The 18,303-nt window shown below is 38.8% G+C and overlaps 1 protein-coding gene and 1 pseudogene across 3 annotated transcripts in view; both read left to right on the forward strand.

Moving 5' to 3' along the window:
- The window catches only part of PRKDC (protein kinase, DNA-activated, catalytic subunit), a 270,606-nt gene that overhangs the window by 7,016 nt on the left and 245,287 nt on the right, over positions 1 to 18,303 (forward strand). The gene's annotated exons all lie outside the window — the stretch shown is intronic.
- LOC141568644 (developmental pluripotency-associated protein 3-like) lies at positions 15,853 to 16,408 on the forward strand (annotated as a pseudogene).

The raw sequence follows: 18,303 nt of genomic DNA on the forward strand, positions 1-18,303 counted from the left end.
GCAGAGTAATACTCCATTTTGTAAATGTACCAGTATTTCTTTATCCAGTCATCTATTGGTGGGAATTTTGGTTGTTTCTATATATTGGCTATTGTGAACAGCGCTGCAGTAAACATAGGGGTGCATATATTTTTTTCAATTACTATTTTGGATTTCTTTGCATAAAGAAGTGGAATTGCTGGGTCATTAGGTAGCTGTATTTTCAATTTTTTGAGGCCCTCTATATTGTTTTCCATAGTGGCTGCACCAATTTGCATTCCCACCAAAGGTGCACAGGGGTTCCCTTTTTCCCACATCCTCACCAACACTTGTTTATTGATTTATTGATGGTAGGCATCCTGACAGGTGGGAGGTAATATCTCATTATGGTTTTTATTTGTATTTCTCTAATGATTAGTGACATTGAGCATCTTTTCAGGTGTCCATTGACCATCTGTGTGTCAGGAGAAAAATGTCTAGTTAGGTCATCTGCCGATTTTTTAATTGGATAGTTTGTGATTTTTGTTATGTTTTTGTTTTTTTTAACATTGATTTTGGATATTAAACCCTTATCAGATGTATCATTGGCAAATATGTTCTCCCATTCAGTAGGATGTCTTTTTGTTTTGTTGATGGTTTCCTTTCCTGTGAAAAAGGTTTGTAGTCCGATTTATTTATTTTTTATTTTACTTCCCTTGCCCAAGGAGATATATTGGTAAAAACACTACTCAGAGAAATGTCTGAGAGTTTATTTTCTATGTTTTCTTCTAGGAGTTTTATGTTTTCAGCGCTTAAGTTTAAGTTTTTAATCCATTTTGAGTTTATTCTCGTATATGACGTAAGAATGTTGTCTAGTTTCATTTATATTTTTATGTGTCTGTCCAGTTTTCCCAGCACCATTTATTGAATAGACTGTTGTCTTTACCCCAGTGTAAACTTTTGCTTCCTTTGTCATAGATTAGGTGACCATATATACATGGATTTATTTCTGGGCTTTGTTTTCTGTACCGTTGATCTATGTGTCTGTTTTTATGACAATACTATCCTGTTTTGATTACTATGGCCTTGTAGTGTAATTTCATATCAGGTAGCGTGATAACTCCAACTTCTTCTTTTGCAGAATTGCCATGGCTGTTTGGGGTCTTTCACAGTTTCATATAAATTTTAGGATTATTTGTTCTAGTTCTGTGAAAAATGTCATTGGCATTTTGTAGGGATAGCATTGAGTCTATAGATTGCATTGGGAAGTATGGATATTTTAACTATATTGTCTTCCTATCCATGATCATAGTATATATTTCCATTTATTTCTGTCTTTAATTTCTTATTCAGTGTCTTATAATTTTCTAAGTATGGTTCTTTTACTTCCTTGATTAAATTTATTATTTTTTTGATGCAATTGTAAATGGGATTTTTTTAAAATTTCTTTTTCTGTTTTTGTTATTGGTGTATAAAACTGCAACAAATTTCTGGATATTAATTTTGTATCTTGCTACTTTATTAAATTCATTTATCAGTTCTAATAGTGTTTTGGTGGAATCTTTGGTGTTCTCTCTATATAGTATGTCATCTGCAAATAATGACAATTTTACTTCTTTTTTTCCCCCATTTGGATGCCTTTCATTTATTTATGTTTTTCTTGTCTGATTTTGTGGCTGGGACTTCCAGTACTATATTGAATAAAAGTGGTGAAAGTGGGCATCTTTGTCTTGTTACTGATCTAAAGGAAAATGCTTTTAGCTTTTCCCCATTGAGTATGATATTAACTGTGGGTTTGTCATATATGGCCTTTATTATGTTGAGATATGTCCCCTCTATTCCCTCTTTGGTAAGAGTTTTTAATATATTATTTCTTCAAATAGGTTCTTGATCCCTTGCTCTCTCTCTTCTCCTTCTGGTACTCCTACAATATAAATGTTGTCACTCTTACAATATAAATCGTGTTGTCCTAAAGATCCTTTAAACTATTTTCGTTTTGTTTTTGTTTTTTTTGTTTATTCTTTTTTGTTGTTCCAATTGGGTGTTTTCTGCTGTGTTGTCTTCTAATTCACTGATTTGATCCTCTGCTTAATCAAATCAGCTATTGGTTCCTTCTAGTGTAGTCTTCATTTCAGATATTCTTTTTCCCCCCCTGCTTACTTTGGGTTTCATTTGCTCTGTTTTTAGTTTTTTTTTCTAAATGGAATCTTAGATTACTGATTTTGAAAATTTCCTTTTTTTTTTTTTTAGATTAAATTTATCAGGGTGACAATGGTTAGTAAAATTACATAGATTTCAAGTGTACAATTCTATAATACATCGTCTATATATCACATTGTGTGCTCACCACCCAGAGTAAGTTCTTCTTTCATAACCATATATTTGACCCCCTTTACCCTCTTTTACCATCCCTCTTCCCCTTGCCCTCTGGTAACCACTAAACAGTTGTCTGTGTCTATGAATTTTTGTTTCTTTGTCTTGTTCCTTTGTTGCTTTCAGTTTTATATCCCACATATGAGTGAAGTCATATGGTTCTCAATTTTTTCTATCTGACTTATTTTGCTTAGCATAGTAATCTCAAGATCCATCTATGTTGTTGCAAATGGCAGTATTTCATCTTAGAGCAGAGTAATATTCCATTGTGTATATATACCACATCTTTATCCAATCTTCTATCAAAGGACACTTTGGTTGTTTCCATGTCTTGGCCTCTGTCAATAATGCTGCAATGAACATCAGAGTACATTCATCTTTATGGATCAGTGTTTTCAGATTTTTTGGGTAGACACCAAGGAAGGATTGCTGAGTCATATGGTAATTCTATTCTTAATTTTTTGTCGAACCTACATACTGTGTTCCATAGCGGCCGTACCAGTTTACATTCCCACCAATAGTATATGAGGGTTCTTTTTTTCCTTAGTCTCTACAACACTTGCCATTATTTGTCTTGTTGATGATAGCCATTCTAACAGGTGTGAGGTGATAGCTCATTGTGGTTTTGATTTGCATTTACATAATAGCTAGTGAAGTTAAGCATTTTTCATATATCTGTTGGTCATTTGTATGTCTTCTTGGGAGAAGTGTGTGTTCGGACCTCTACCCATTTTTTAATTGGATTATTTGTCTTTGCTGTTGAGTCAGGTATTGTTTGTTTCTGACCTTTTTTAAATGGTTTCTCTGTCCTTCTTTATGCTTGATCTTTGTTGAATTCTCTCTAAATTCCTTAAGCATTCTTATAACCAGTGTTTTAAAGTGTCTTTGGTAGGTAGGTTGCCTCCATTTTATTAAGATCTATACCTCGAGTTTTTTCCTGTTCTTTTATTTGGGACATGATGATTCTTTGTTCCCTCATTCTGGCTGCCTCTTTGTGTTTGCTTCTGTATATTAGGTTGATCTCCTATGTCTCTCAGTCTTTGCTGTGTTGTCTTACGTAGTATGTGTTCTGTGTGGTCTGATGGTGCAATCTTCCTGTCTATTGTGCGTGTGTTCCAGGAGTGTCTCTTGAGTGTGCTATGTGTGTTCTCTTGTTGTAGTGGAGCATTGATTGCTTTAGGCGTGTCAGTGGGTGGGATTGACTCCCATATTGACTGATTGTGATGATTGGCTACTCCCACAATATATGAGCTGCTGTGTGTGGGCTGATCCATCAGAAGTGGATTCTCCCCTGCAGGCTCTTTTGCCTGTTGAGACCACCTTTTGGATGTGCCGCTTGTTGGGCTCACCAGGTAGTGCTCTGATGTGGTCTGAAGCTGGCCTATGGATGTGTTGTTCTGGTGTCTCAGGAGGGACTCCCGTGCAGGCCAATTTCAGCCTTGCCTGTTACTGACCTGCAGCTACCTGGTAGAAGTCACAAAGCAATATGTGGTTGGCTGCGGCCTGTGCTGGGCCTGGAGGTCTTTGGGGTGGACCCGCTGTGAGCCGAGGCCAGCTGCCACCAGTGTTGGGCCTGGGGCAGCTTAGCAAAAGGCCCATGGCCTTCTAGGCTTACTGCTATCTGGGGGCTGCCTGTAAGAAGCAGCCATTGAAAGAGCTTCCTTAGGTGTGCAGGCCAGATTGGTTGATCTGGTGTTGAGAGTGCCTTTGGTGATACATCACTAACTGGGCTGGGTCTCAGGGAGTCACGATGTGTGGCCTGTGCTTTTTACAAGTTTAATGCAGATTCACTTGCCACTGCTTATTTTGGGGCAGTGCCTGACCTGTGACTACTCAAAACATTCTGAGGACACCTCAGCGAGCCACTGCTTGCCTCGGGCTCACAGGTCTCTGAGAGTTTCCCAGGAGAGGCTGTGAAGCAGGTTGTTGCTCACTCTCCACCACCAAAAGTTCCCTGGTCTGGTGTGGGCTGTCCACTGCTGTAAAAGGCTTCCACAGCTTGTGGCATGGGGCCATTCACTCTAGCTGAGTGCACTGGGTGATGCAGTACTGGTTCTGTGGGTTGGGTACCTGGGGTATAACCAAGGTGATGTGCATGCATGGATTTTACCAGACCAGTGTGGTCTCCTATTTTGCCCTTTGGGGAAGTGTTCAACATAGGAAAGATGGCGCCTTTCTGTAGGCTACACGTGTGTCTGGCTCCACACAAAGATAATGGCTGCTGTCTCTCCAGCTTTCCCTCTGAATCCACACAACTCAGCCTTTCCCCATATGTCTCTGGTGCCTCTCGAGGTGCCACCCCTTTACCGGAGACCAGGTAAATGTTTGTAAGCAAATGAATCTGTGTGCAGACCCTTCAAGAAGGTGTCCTTCTCACTGGCATGTGCAGACAGAATCCTCGCTGATTTTCATTGCCAGATGTTATGGGAACTCCTCTTCTTGGCACAGGTACCCTGGGCTGGGGATTGCGGTGTGGGGATGGGACCCCTCTGCCTTACAGGGGGATCTCTGCCACTGAGGTGTCCCTCCAGTGTTCAACCACTGTCTGTCTATTTGGGTCAACCCATTTCATGTTTCTGCCCCTTCTACCAGTCTCAGTGTGGCCTCTTTATATCCTTAGTTATAGGTGTTCTGTTCAGCTAGTCTTCAGATGATTTTTGAAGTTGATTCTTTAACTTATTTGTAATTTTGGTGTGAACCTGGGATGCAGTAGGCATAGCGTTTACCTAATCCGCCATTTTGGACCCTCTTTGTCCTATTTTCTGTTTTTTGATAATAACCATAGTAGTGGGAATGAAGTGGAATCTAAACTTTTGTTTTGATTTGCTTTTCCTTTATGACTAGTAATTTTGAGTGTCATTTCATGGATTATTGGTTATTTATATATTTTTGTTGGAGAAATATCTTTTCAATCCCTTTGCCTATGTTTTAATCGGAATGTTTGACTTTTTGTTGTAGGAGTTTTTTGTATATTCTGATATAAATTCCTTATTAGATGCATCATTTGCAATTAGTTTCTCCCATTGCATGGGTTGCCTTTTCACTCTGTTTATTGTGTCCTTTGATATGCAAAAGTTGTTCATTTTGATGAAGTCTAGTATATATATTTTTTTCTCTTGTTGCTTGTGCTTTTGGTGTCATATCTATGAAATTATTGCCAAGTCACTGCTGAATTGTTTTTGTGCCTTTGCGTGGACCTGTTTCTGAGTTCTCTGTTCTATTCCTTTGGTGTATGTAGCTATGCCCCTGCCAACACCATTGTCTTTGTGCTGTTAACTATGTAGTAAGCATTAATGCTGAATAAAGTCCTCCCATTGTTGTCTTGTTTTTAGAATCATTTTAGTATTATAAGACCTGTGCTTATCTGTATAAATTTTAGAATAAATTTGCATCTACGAAAAATCACTTTTTTTTTTTAACATTTCTTTTATTAGTTTCAGGTGCACAAATGGACAAAGCAATGTGATAGAGATTTATCGTTTATATCCCTTATATGGTGACAACCCCCTGCCCCCATCCACTACCCCTCTGATCGCACGCAACCATTACATTTCCACTGTTTCTATTCCTAATGCTGTAATCCGCTTCTTGTAACTGTATGTATGTATATATATATATATATATATATACACACACACACACACACACACACACACACACACACAGACGTGCACACACGCACACATAAATATATATATATATATATATATATATACATGTACATATACATATGTATAAATTGTAGTTGACATTCATTATTATTCAGCTTCAGCTTCAGGTGTACAGTGCAGTGATCAGGCATCTACATCATCCCTGAGGTGGTCTCCCTAATGAGACAAGTGTCCATCGGATACCCTACAAAATCTATACAACATTATTGATTTCATTCCCCAAATTGACTTTTGTATCCCCATAGCAATCTTGTGGTTAACGACTGTGCTTTCTAATACCCTCACCTTCCCCTGTATCCCCACCCCTCCTCCCATCTAGCAACCCTCAGTTTTTCCTCTATGTCTCTGAGACTGTTTCTGATTAGTTCATTCATTTATTCTTTTCTTTACATTCCACCTATATGTGAAATCATATGGTGTTTGTTTTTCTCTGTCTGACTTATTTTACGTAACATAGTGTTTTCTAGATCCATCCATATTGTTGCAAATGGTAAGATTTCTTTTTTCTCTATGGCTGCTTAATACTCCATTGTATAAATGTACCACAGTTTCTTAATCTATTCATCTACCTATGGGCATTTCAGTTGTTTCCATGTCTTGGCTATTGTGTATAGTGCTGCAGAAACATAGGGGTGCATACATTTTTTTGAATTAGAGTTTTGGATTTCTCCAGATAGAACCTAGGAATGGAATTGCTGGGTCATAACGTAGTTTCATTTTCAGGTTTTTGAGATACCTCCATACTGTTTTCCATAGTGGCTGCATGAATCTGCAATCCCACCAACAGTGCACAAGGGTTCTCTTTTCTCCGCATCCTTGCCAGCACTTGTAGTTTGTTGATTTATTGTTGATTTATTCACTGGGGTGAGGTAGTATCTCACTGTGGTTTTTATTTACATTTCTCTAATGATTAGTGAGGTTGCGCATTTTTTCATGTCTGCCATCTGTATGTCCTTTTTAGAAAAATGTCTCTTCATGTCCTCTGCCCATTTTTTAATTGCGTTATTTGTTTTTTTGTAGTTGAGTTGCGTGAATTTTTTATAAATTTGGGATATTAACCCCTTGTTGGATATATCCTTGGCAAATATCTTCTCCCATTAGGTAGGATCCCTTTTTGTTTTATTGATGGTTTCCTTCACTGTGAAAAAGGTTTGTAGTCCCTTTTATTTATGTATATGGTGTAAGGAGGTGGTCCATTTCATTTTTTTGCATGTGTCTATTCAGGTTTTCCAGCACCATTTATTGAATAGACTGTCATTACCCCACCGTAAATTCTTGCTTCCATTGTCGTAGATTAAATGACAATATAGGCAAGGATTTATTTCTGGACTCTCTATTCTGCTCCATTAATCTATGTGTCTGTTTTTATGGCGGTACCATGCTGTTTTGATTACTGTAGCCTTGTAGTACAATTTGATGTCAGGTATCGTTATAACTGCCACTTTGTTCTTATTTCTCTTGATTGCCGAGGCTACCCAGGGTCTTTTATGGTTCCATATGAATTTTAGGATTATATGTTCTATTTCTGTGAAAAATGTCCGTGATAGTTTGATAGGAATTGTGTTAAATCTGTATATTACTTTAGGCAGTATGGACAGTTTAGCTATATTAATTGTTCCTATCCATGAGCCTAGTATGTGTTTCCATCTATTTGTATCTTCTTTCGTTTCTCTCTTCAGTGTCTTATAATTTTCTGAGTACAGATCTTTTACTTCTTTGGTTAAATTTATTCCCAGATATTTTATAGTCTTTGAAGCAATTGTAAATGGGATTGTTTTCTTAATTTCTCCTTCTGATATTTTATTGTTATATACAAATGCAAGTGATTTTTTAATATTACTTCTGTATCCTGCTACTTTACTAAATTCATTTATCAGTTCTAATAGTTTTTTGGTGGAGTCTTCAGGGTTCTCTATATATAGTATGTCATCTGCATATAATGACAATTTTACTTCTTCCTTACCAATTTGGATGCCTTTTATTTCTTTTTCTTGTCTGATTGCTATGGCTAGAACTTCCAGCACTATGTTGAATAGAAGTGGAGAAAGTAGGCAAGCTTGCCTTGTTCCTGATCTTAAGGGGAATGGTTTTAGCTTTTCCCCATTGAGTATGATGTTAGCTGTGGGCTTATCATATATGGCCTTTATTATGTTGAGATATGGTCCCTATATTCCCACTTTCTTAAGAGTTTTTATCATAAATGGCTGCTGGATTGTATCAAATGCTTTTTCTCCATCTATTGATATGCTCATATGATTTTTATTTTTCATGTTGTAAATGTGGTATATCACATTAATTGATTTGCGGATGTTGAACCACCCTTGCATACCAGGAATGAATCCCACTTGATCATGGTGTATGATCTTTTTAATGTATTGCTGAATTCTGTTCACTAATATTTTGTTGAGGACTTTTGCATCTATGTTCATTAGAGATATCAGCCTGTAGTTTTCTTTTATTGTAGTGTCTTTGTCTGATATTGGGATCAGGGTTATAGTGGCCTCCTAAAAAGTGTTTGGGAGCCTTCCCTCCTTCTGAATTTTTTGGAGGAGCTTGAAGAGAATAGGTGATAATTCTTCTTTGAATGTTTTGTAAAATCCACCTGGAAAGCCATCTGGTCCAGGGCTTTTTTTGTTGGGAGCTTGTTGATTACTGATTCAGTTTCCCTGGTGGTAATCAGTCTATTCAGGTTTTCCGTTTCTTCTTGAGTTAGCCTTGGAAGGTTGTGTGCTTCTAGAATATTGTCCATTTCTTCCAGATTGTCTAATTCGTTGGCATAAAGTTGTTCGTAGTAATTTCTTACATTTTTTTGTATTTCTGTGGTGTCTGTTGTCACTTTTCCTCTTTCATTTCTGATTTTATTAATTTGGTTCTCTTTCTCTTTTTTTTAATGAGTCTGGCTTAAGGTTTGTCTATTTTGTTTATCTTCTCTAAAAACCAACTCTTGGATTCATTGATCTTTTGTATTGTTTTTTGGTTTCTATTTCATTTATTTCTGCTCTGATCTTTATTATCTCCTTCCTTGTACTCCCTTTGGGCTTATTTTGCTGTTCTTTTTCCAGATCCTTTAAGTGTGAAGATAAACTGTTGATTAGTGATTTTTCTTCTGTCTTCAGGTAGGCCTGCAATGCTATGAATTTCTGTCTTTAGACTGCTTTCTGCATCCTATAGATTTTGGGTCATCGTGTTTTCATTTTCGTTTGTCTCGAGATATCTTTTGATTTCTTCCTTGATCTCCTGCTTGACCCATTCATTATTTAGTAACATGTTATTCAGCCTCCATGAATTTGTCTATATTACAGTTTTTTTCCTGTAGTTGATTTCTAATTTCATAGCACTGTGGTCAGAGAAGACAATTGGTATGATTTCAATTTTCTTAAATGTATCAAGGCTTGTTTTGTGGCCTAACATGTGGTCTGTCTTGGAACATGTCCCATGTGCACTTGAGAAGAACATGTATTCTGCAGCTTTGGGGTGAAATGCTCTGAAAATATCGATTAAATCCAAGTGGTCCAATGTATCATTTAAGGCCATTGTTTCCATATTGATTTTCTGTCTAGAAGACCTGTCCCTGGTTGTTAGAGGTGTGTTGAGGTCCCTACTATGATAGTATTACTGTTGATCTCTGTCTTTATGTCAGTCAATATCTGTTTTATATATTTAGGTGCTCCTATGTTGGGTGCATAGATGTGTTTACTAAGGTTATGTCTTCTTGTTGGATCGATCCCTTTATTATTATATAGTGCCCGTCTTTGTCTTTTAATGTATTCTTCATTTTAAAATCTATTTTGTCAGATATAAGTATTGCAACTCCAGCTTTTTTCTCATTTCTATTTGTATGAAATATCTTACTCCAACCCTTCACTTTCAGCCTGTGTGTGTCTTTTGATCTGAGGCGAGTCTCTTGTATACAAGGGTCTTGCTTTCTTATCCACTCAGCCACCCTGTGTCTTTAGATTGGAGCACTTAATCTGTTTACATTTAAAGTGAGTATTGATAGGTACATAGTTATTCCAATTTTTTAAAGTTTGTTGTTCGATTGTTTTCATCTTCTGTTTCCAGAAGCCCTTTTAATATTTCCTGCAATGCTGGCTTGGTAGTAATAAATATCTTTAGCTTATTCTTTTATGGGAAGCTCTGTATCTCTCCTTCAATTTTAAAAGATAGACCTGATGGATAAAGCAACCTGGGTTGTAGGGCCTTTGTTTTCCATCATTTTAAGTACCTCCTGCCACTCCCTTCTGGCCTGCAAAGTTTCTGTAGAAAAGTCATTTGATAGTCTTATAAGAGTTCCCTTTTATGTAAACCACTGTCTTTCTCTTCCTGCTTTTAGGATTCTCTCTGTGTCTTTAACTGTTGCCATTTTAACACTTTGTAAGTGGGCATTTTCCCGCCAAATCGCGTCGTAACACAGGGCTTTTTTGACATTTTCTCGCCAAAATTAGACTTTCCGTAAAATATTCATATCTTTCGATCTATTTGATATTTTTCTATGAAACTTTCAGTGTTTTAGTTTAAAAAGAGGTCTCTATTTATTTACTTTGCAAAATTTTTGCCGGTTCCAACTAGAGGCGATGTGATGAGTTTACTCGTTTCCCACAAACAATGTAACTGTTATGTGTCTTGCTGTGGACCTGTTTGGGTTTATCCTGCTTGGAACTCTCTGCACTTCCTGGGCTTGTATGTCGGTTTTATTCACCAGGCTAGGGAAGTTTTCAGACATTATCACTTCAAATATGTTCTCAATCCCTTGCTTCCTCTCTTCCCCTTCTGGTATTCCTATGATGCACATGTTGTTGCGCTTGATGTTATCCCACAGGTCTCTTAAACCATCTTCATTGTTTTTTATTCTTTTTTCTTTCTGTTGTTCTGTTTGGGTGATCTCTGCTAACTTGTCTTCTAAGTCGCTGATTCGATCCTCTGCTTCATCTAACCTGCTGTTAATTCCTTCAAGTGAGTTCTTTATTTCTGTAACTGTGTTCTTTAGTTCTAACAGGTTATTCATTATGATTTCTCTATCCTACTTTATGTCGTCACTAAGTTCCATAAACATTCTTATCATCAGTGTTTGGAACTCTGTCTCTGACAGTTCGTTTATCTCTGTTTTATTTGGGTCCAGTTCTGGAGGTTTCTTTTGTTGTTTTATTTGGGACATGTTTCTTTGTTTCCCCATTCTGGTTGACTCTCTGTGTTTGCTTCGATGTATTAGGTAGATCCCTAGGGTTCATGGTTTTTGCTGGGTTATCTTATGTAGTATGTGTCTTTTATATTTGACTTGCACCAGTTCCTTCTTCTCCTGTGAATGTGCTCTGCTCCAAAGGTGACTTTTGTGTTGTGTATTTTGTCCTGTTAAAGTTGATCTTTAGTTGCTTTTGGCTTGTCAGTAGCTGGGATTGACTCCTAGGCTGACTAGTGGTGAGACTTGGCTTTGCCCACAGTGGATGATCTGCTATGTGAGGGTTGACTGCTCAAATGAGGCTTGGCCCCTGTTAGCTCTTGTGCCTGTAGAGAATTCCCTCTGGGTGTGTCACATGTAGGTCAAATCCAGTAATACTCTGGTTTGTTCTGGAGTTGGCCTCTTGGTGTGTTGAATCTTGTGCCTCTTGAACTGGGCCCTGGTGTAGGGCAATTTCAGAACAAAGCAACTCACCATGCACAACAACAAGAACAACAAAGAATAAACCAAATATACTCACATGTAAAACAACCGATAACCGACACTCCACACAGGCAAAAATATGAGAAATGCAAAAACAAAATAAAAGAAGCAGCGCTAGTCTTGGCTTAAGCCCACCAAGTAATCTCCAGGTTGTTCTCTGCTGTACCAAAGAGTCCTCTGCGTGTTGTGCAGGCAGAGCCGGTCACCTGGTGCCCAGAGTGACCCTGGGACTGCAGTTCTAGATGAGTGGGGCTGTGGGGTCTGGATGGTAGTTTTTACAAAGTCAGTGCAGTTTCTGCTCTTGCATGTACAGAATGTTCTCTGAGAGTAACACAGCCAGCCCTGTGCCCAGGTGTCCTGAATCTTATGGCACTTTTTCCATGTGTGTGTGTGTGTTTTGAGGGCAGGAGATTTCTGAGCTGCTGAAAGCCCCTGTGTGTGTGTGTGTGTGTGTGTGTGTGTGTGTGTGTGTGTGTTTTGAGGGCAGGAGATTTCTGAGCTGCTGAAAGCCCCAGGGTGTGTGTGTGTTTGTGTGTGTGTGTGTGTGTGTGTGTGTTTTGAGGGTAGGCGATTTCTGAGCTGCTGAAAGCCCAAATCTAAGTCTGCTGCGTACTGCTGACCCCTAGGAGTGTCGCTGCAGTTGTAATTGCCCTGCCTTAGGCCAGAAAAGGTGGGGGCTGGGGATGGAGGGGTCTTCTCTCTCTCAATCCAGCAGTGTCATACTTTTCCCAGCCTCTTCTTTGGGAGCTGCAAGCCGGGTCTTCCCAGATCCTGAGCCCTACTGCTGCTCTGTAATCTGACACTTCTCCTCAGTTCAGAGACCAACTTGAGTCTCTAGAAGGATGGGGGTAGGATTGGGAGAGTGGGGGGAGGGGCCCAGGTATGGTGTTTAGGTCCTTTGTCTGATCTAGTGCTCAGCTGGAGGTCTCAGCTGAGGTTACTGCCTCAAATGCTGGATATGCTTCTCTCTTGGCAGGAGAGATCAGCTGTAGGCAGGAGAGATCAGCTGTGGGACGCAGGGAAAGAGCCCCCACCTCCTGGCTCTTGTGGTCTCTGTGTGTCCTGGGATCCCCTGCGTTTCTGCAGCTGCCCATGCGGGCAGCGTCTCCACTCTGCTCCCTTCCCTCTTCCCCTGCTAGCCCAATTTGCCCACCTTCAAGTAATCCTCATAGGAGTCTCTTAGCTGTTCTGTGTGATGAGCAGAGAGTTCTTTGATGGGTTATAGATGTTCAATTTGTGGTAAGTTCCGGAGGAGATCTCAAGAAGACCACCTGGCTGTCGCCATTCCTATGACGTCACTCTACGCAAAATCTTGCTTTGATTTTGATGATAATTGCATTAAACTTGTATTTCAGTTTGGGGACAATTGACATCTTTACTATGTTGAGTTTTCCAATCTGTGAACAGAGTATATCTATTTGTTTAGGTGTTTTTTTTCATCAGTGTTTTGTAATTCTTAGGATGCAGATTCTTGCCTGTCAATTTACAATTCTGTTTAATATACTTTTCTTCATAGCTATCAATAATGTTTTACTGAAGTATCTCAAAATTTAAGGTTTTTAGGATAATTTAACTATGATAGCATTATAAGTATTATGAATTCATTTCTTTTTAAAAGCCAAATGAAGCTTGTAATCCTAAAACATTCTTTTTAAAAAAAAGCATTATCTGTAGTTGCTCTTCCTTACCAATTTTGTTCAAACAGTTGCCAAATTTTTCTTCCTCCAGTGTGCTTGCTTTCATAAGGTTCAAACTTATGAAACTGCCTATATCCAGTGACTTTTGACCTGCAAAAACAGCAATTTCATGTTTTAACTTAATATTTCTACTCACCCTTCTTTATTGCTGCCTACCAAGAATATTGACTTGTTCCTATGTGATTTCCTTTCCTTTGTCCTCTCTCTTATTTCTCCCATATCCTGTTGCCAGCGTCCCACTCCATCAGGTTATTGCTCAAAGATCATCCATTTTATAACGCCTTTATGTTTCCCCTGAGTTGACTCACTTCCTATGGTTTCTGTATTCTCTGTTACAGCACTTACTATGACATATTTTTAATTTACCTGGCAGGTAATGTTGCTTATTTGTCTGTATTTGCTTGGCGTATTAATTGACATTTGGTGAACATAGACAGCTTAAGGAAAATAATAGCATTTATTGCTCAATAACCATGTGCTAATGATTATTCAAGACATTTTGCAAGAAACCTTTAAGACAGGTAATAATATTTCTGTTTTATATATTAAAAACTAGACTTAAAGCAAGTTAACTAACGTGCCCAAAGTAACACAGTTAGTGTTGTAGGCAGAATAATGGCTCCCAAAGATGTCCTCATTCTAATCCCCAGAACCTGTGAATATGTTAGGCTACATGGCAAATGGAAATCAAGGTTGCAGATGGAATTAAGGTTGCTAATCAGCTGACTCTGAGATGCGGAAATTATCCAAGTGGGCCCAATATGATCACAAGGGTCCTTAAATATGGAAGAGGGAGGCAGAAGAAGCAATGTTAAGGGTGATGCAATATGAGAAAGAGTCACCCAGCCATTGCCGGCTTTGAAGATGGACGGGGTCCATGAGCCAAGGAATGTGAGCAGCCTCCAGAAGCAGGAAAATAGAGCCCTAAAGCCTCTAGAAAGGAATACAGCTCTGTTGACAGCTTGATTTTAGCTCAGTGACACCCATTTCAGATTTCTCACCTCCAGAACTGTATGGTAATAAATTTATGTTGTTCTAAGCCACTACGTTTCTGATAGTTTGTTACAGCCGCAATAGGAAACTAATATAACCAATAAATGGCACGAGTGAGATTTAAGCCTTGGTCTGAAGCTAAAATTTATAGTTTTTCTGTTATTTCATGATAATGTGGCTTCAAGCATTAAATACTAATACACTCACATAATAAGTGTTTCCTGGGTGCCTTCTATCTAAAGAGGGATGGATTAGGTATTGGATTCAGTGATCAGACTCACCAAGTTTCTACCATCATGAACTCAGTCTAATAGAGGAGACATACAATAAACAAATGAACAAGCTATTACAGATACAGGGTTCAATTATGCAAACAAGTTTGGTACAGTGAATAGGAATATTGGGGTATGGAGAGATGGAGAATGCACACAGCCCGGAGCCAGCTGGAAAGAGCATCCCAGGCAGAGGTACTAGCAAGTACCCAGGCCTCAAGCCTGGCCAGCATGCAGTGGTTGGGGGGTTTCAAGAGAACTGGTGTATCTGGAGCTTAGCAGAGCACAGAGAGGGCCTGGTGACATTGGATAGGATGTGGAGTCGGTGTGTGAGTAGCTTCTGAACTGGGATTTCATTCCAAATGGAATGGAGAATGATGTTTTTTTCTGTAAGGAATAGGTGTGGGCCAATTGATATTTTATAAAAGTCTACTCAACTGCTAATGGATGTGAAAGATTAGTGTAGGATTGAGAGAGTTTGGTCTTGAGTGGGGGAGTGAGCAACTGAAGTCCGTGCACTGATTATTAAGCTGGGGGGATGGGAGAGGACCAGGTTTCAGGGAGAAACCTGAAACCTGTGGAACATCCAAGCTTAGATGGTAAGTGTGCAGTTGCATATGTAAAGACTGGTTCTCGCAGTAGAAATCAGACTTCAAGATACAAATTTGGAAGTCTTCAGCATAGAAATAGTATGTAAAGCTGTGAGTGTGAGCAAGATGAACTAGAGAGCAAGTGCAGAGAGACTAGGGCAAGGATATAAGGAGAGAGACTGGAAGAGGGAGTGTGATACTTCCTTGCTCTGGGAGGGGTCTGAATGAGAAGAGACCAGAGTGGCAGAGTGGGTCCAGTTCATCAAGGGCAACTTCAAGTTGAGTGTCATGGGACAAGCCAGAGCAGTTTAACGTTAGTAGGATGAAGACAAGGTGAATGGAAGGTAGGAAGTAGAGGCCCTCTGCAGAAAACCCTTTAGAGAAATCTTAAAATAGTAAAGCAAAGAAATGTGGTATAACCAATAGGAGATGTTGTAGGCATAAGAAAGGGGTTTAAAAAATAGAAGAAGGTTAGCTCTTTTCTTTGGCCACGTTTTGTTGGAATTGGGGTTTACTTGCTATTTCTGTGCTGTACGATTCTTTCCAGGTTACTTTATAGCAATTTGAGAGTTTTGAGTATCACTTTCTGCTTGAACCCTTTGGGGGATCTTAGAGAAGCTTCAAACTGTGACTAGACTTCCAATGGACTCACCAAAAAAGCTTAATCCAACATTGACTCTGGAGTCTTCTCAGATGACCTATGAAGAAGATTCATCTGACTCTTAAGCTGTCTCAGAAATACTAACAAAGATCCTTAGTAATTTGATTCTGAACACTAGTACCAAATTCCCTTCTCGTTTACCACAATAGCGGGACAAAGAAAGGAACTTACAGGAGCTTGGACTGGGGCTGGGTCAAAGCATACTCTACAGGAGGAGATGTGGAGTAAGAACATTGGCAATTGCTTGGAAAGAAAGGATGCAAAGGATGTTACACGCTATTAGATACTGCACCCTGTCTCTGCTTTGAAAATATCCATAGGAGGGGAAAATTGAGATTGAATCAAGATTCAGAAGATTTAGATGTAGCTGTCATTTGCCTGTGTTATAGAGATCCTTCTGATAACATTAGCATGGAGAATAATGACATGGAGTTGATTTAGTCATAAACCTTATTTTTGTACTTTTTTTCTTGCTACTAATTTTAGAGTCATTATGCAGCAGCTGGGGAAAGCTATTTATGCTAGGACATACTATATGCCAATATTTTGATAACCTATGGTAGAAGTTCTGTGATGTCTTTTTTCTTGCATCTCTTTTTTTATCTACCTTGAAGCCAGTAACTTACAAGGAATCTATGTGGTTCACATTTGAATGACTTCAACATACTTCAGTTCCATTTTCATTTTGACCCAAAAGAGTACTTATAATAGGTCTTGAGTATTGCCAGTGTGTCTTGGAAGCCTGTAAGATGAAACCCAACATCAAGAATTAGAAGCAAATAACTTGTGTGAAAGGAATGTAAAAAAGAAAATATTGGGTGGTTTGGCTAGAGCATAATTTAAGGCAGGGTGCATTAACTACTAGATTCTCTGGTTTTTAAAAAATTTAAATTGTAACAAACTTTTTGATGTGCTATTTCAGTTTTTAGTAGCAAATAAATGTGTGTATAGGGGATTGTATTAAAATTTGAAGTGTATTGAGTTCGTTTAAAAAAATAGAAACAAGAACTTGTGTTCCTAACTTGCACTATCCACAATAGTGAGGACAGAAAAGGGGCCACAGGTTAAACCTGACAAGGTCGAGACCGAAAATAACCACATAAGATAGCGTGAACATAAAAAAATTCATAACTAAGGTGGGCCATGGTGGAAAGTCATATCTTTAGCCTGAAGCTTCTATCATAAGGTCAATCTTTACCGTTAGTGGGCCTATTGTCTTTTTGCTCCTAAGATGACATCCTTGGAATGTCAGTAATCCCTTTTTCTGGACCAGAGCAGGAACGTACAGAATCCTTCATTATTATTCTTGTCCCTTGGTTAACATCTCTATGTGAACTATTAACTGTCCTGTACCCACCTATGTGAAAGAAGTACCAATCTCTCCAATTTACTTTTATCCAATCCCAGAGATTTCCTCACTTTGCTTTCTCTCACCCCCTTAATCTACCACCAATGGATTTCATGTAACCCTCCTCCTTTGATTCTATGTATAAAATAAGCTGCAAACTGCCATTTTTGTGGAACGTTTTCTCAGTCCATAGAGATTTTGCTTCCCGGCAATTGTCATCAGTTTGGCTCAAATTCTTATAAGCTTTCTCTTAGGCTGGATGTTTTTCAACGACAATAACTAAGAGGTAGAAATAACCCAAGTATCCATCAACAGATGAATGGGTAAACAATGTGGTATATACATACCTGTGGTATAATGGCATATTATTCAGCCTTAAAGAAGGAAATACTGTTACATGCTACAACGTGGATGAACCTTGAGGCCATTATGCTAAGTGAGATTTTTTAAAAAGTCTGAAGTACAATATGATTCCACTTACGATGAGGTAGCAAGAATAGGCAAACTCATAGAGACAGAAAGTAGAATAGAGGTTACCAAGGGCTGGGGGAAAGTGTGGAGGCGAGTTAGTGTTTAATGGGGACAGCCTTTCTGTTGAAGATAATGAAAATGTTTTGGGTATAGGTAGTGGCGCACAATAATGTGACTATGTTTAATGGTACTGAATTATGCACATAGTTAAAATTATAAATGTTGTTACATGTATTTTACCACAGTGAAAAAATAGATACAAGAGCATGCGTGTCGGGGAGCTCTCCATTGGAAAGGAGAGGTGGACACAGGAGAGTGGACTGTGGGTGGCCAGAGCCTGGGAAAAGGCATGAAGCTGGGATGTTGTACATTCCCTCTACTGAGAGCTCAGGCCTTTGAATCACTGGGCTTCACTGGGTCCACCAAGTCCACTCATTTCAGGCCAACTATGCACTGACAAGTGCCTGGTATCTTTGTGTCTGCACACCTATATTTACATTGTCACTTTATATTAGAATGACCTTTTCCCCAATTAATACTTATCCTTTTAGGCCCAGCTCAGGTGTTACCTTGTCTGTAAAGCCTGTCTGGAACACTGACAGCCAGAAGA

This window comes from Rhinolophus sinicus, chromosome 7 (genome assembly GCF_057876585.1).
Source record: "Rhinolophus sinicus isolate RSI-liver-muscle chromosome 7, RSI-T2T, whole genome shotgun sequence".
Lineage (NCBI taxonomy): Eukaryota > Metazoa > Chordata > Mammalia > Chiroptera > Rhinolophidae > Rhinolophus > Rhinolophus sinicus.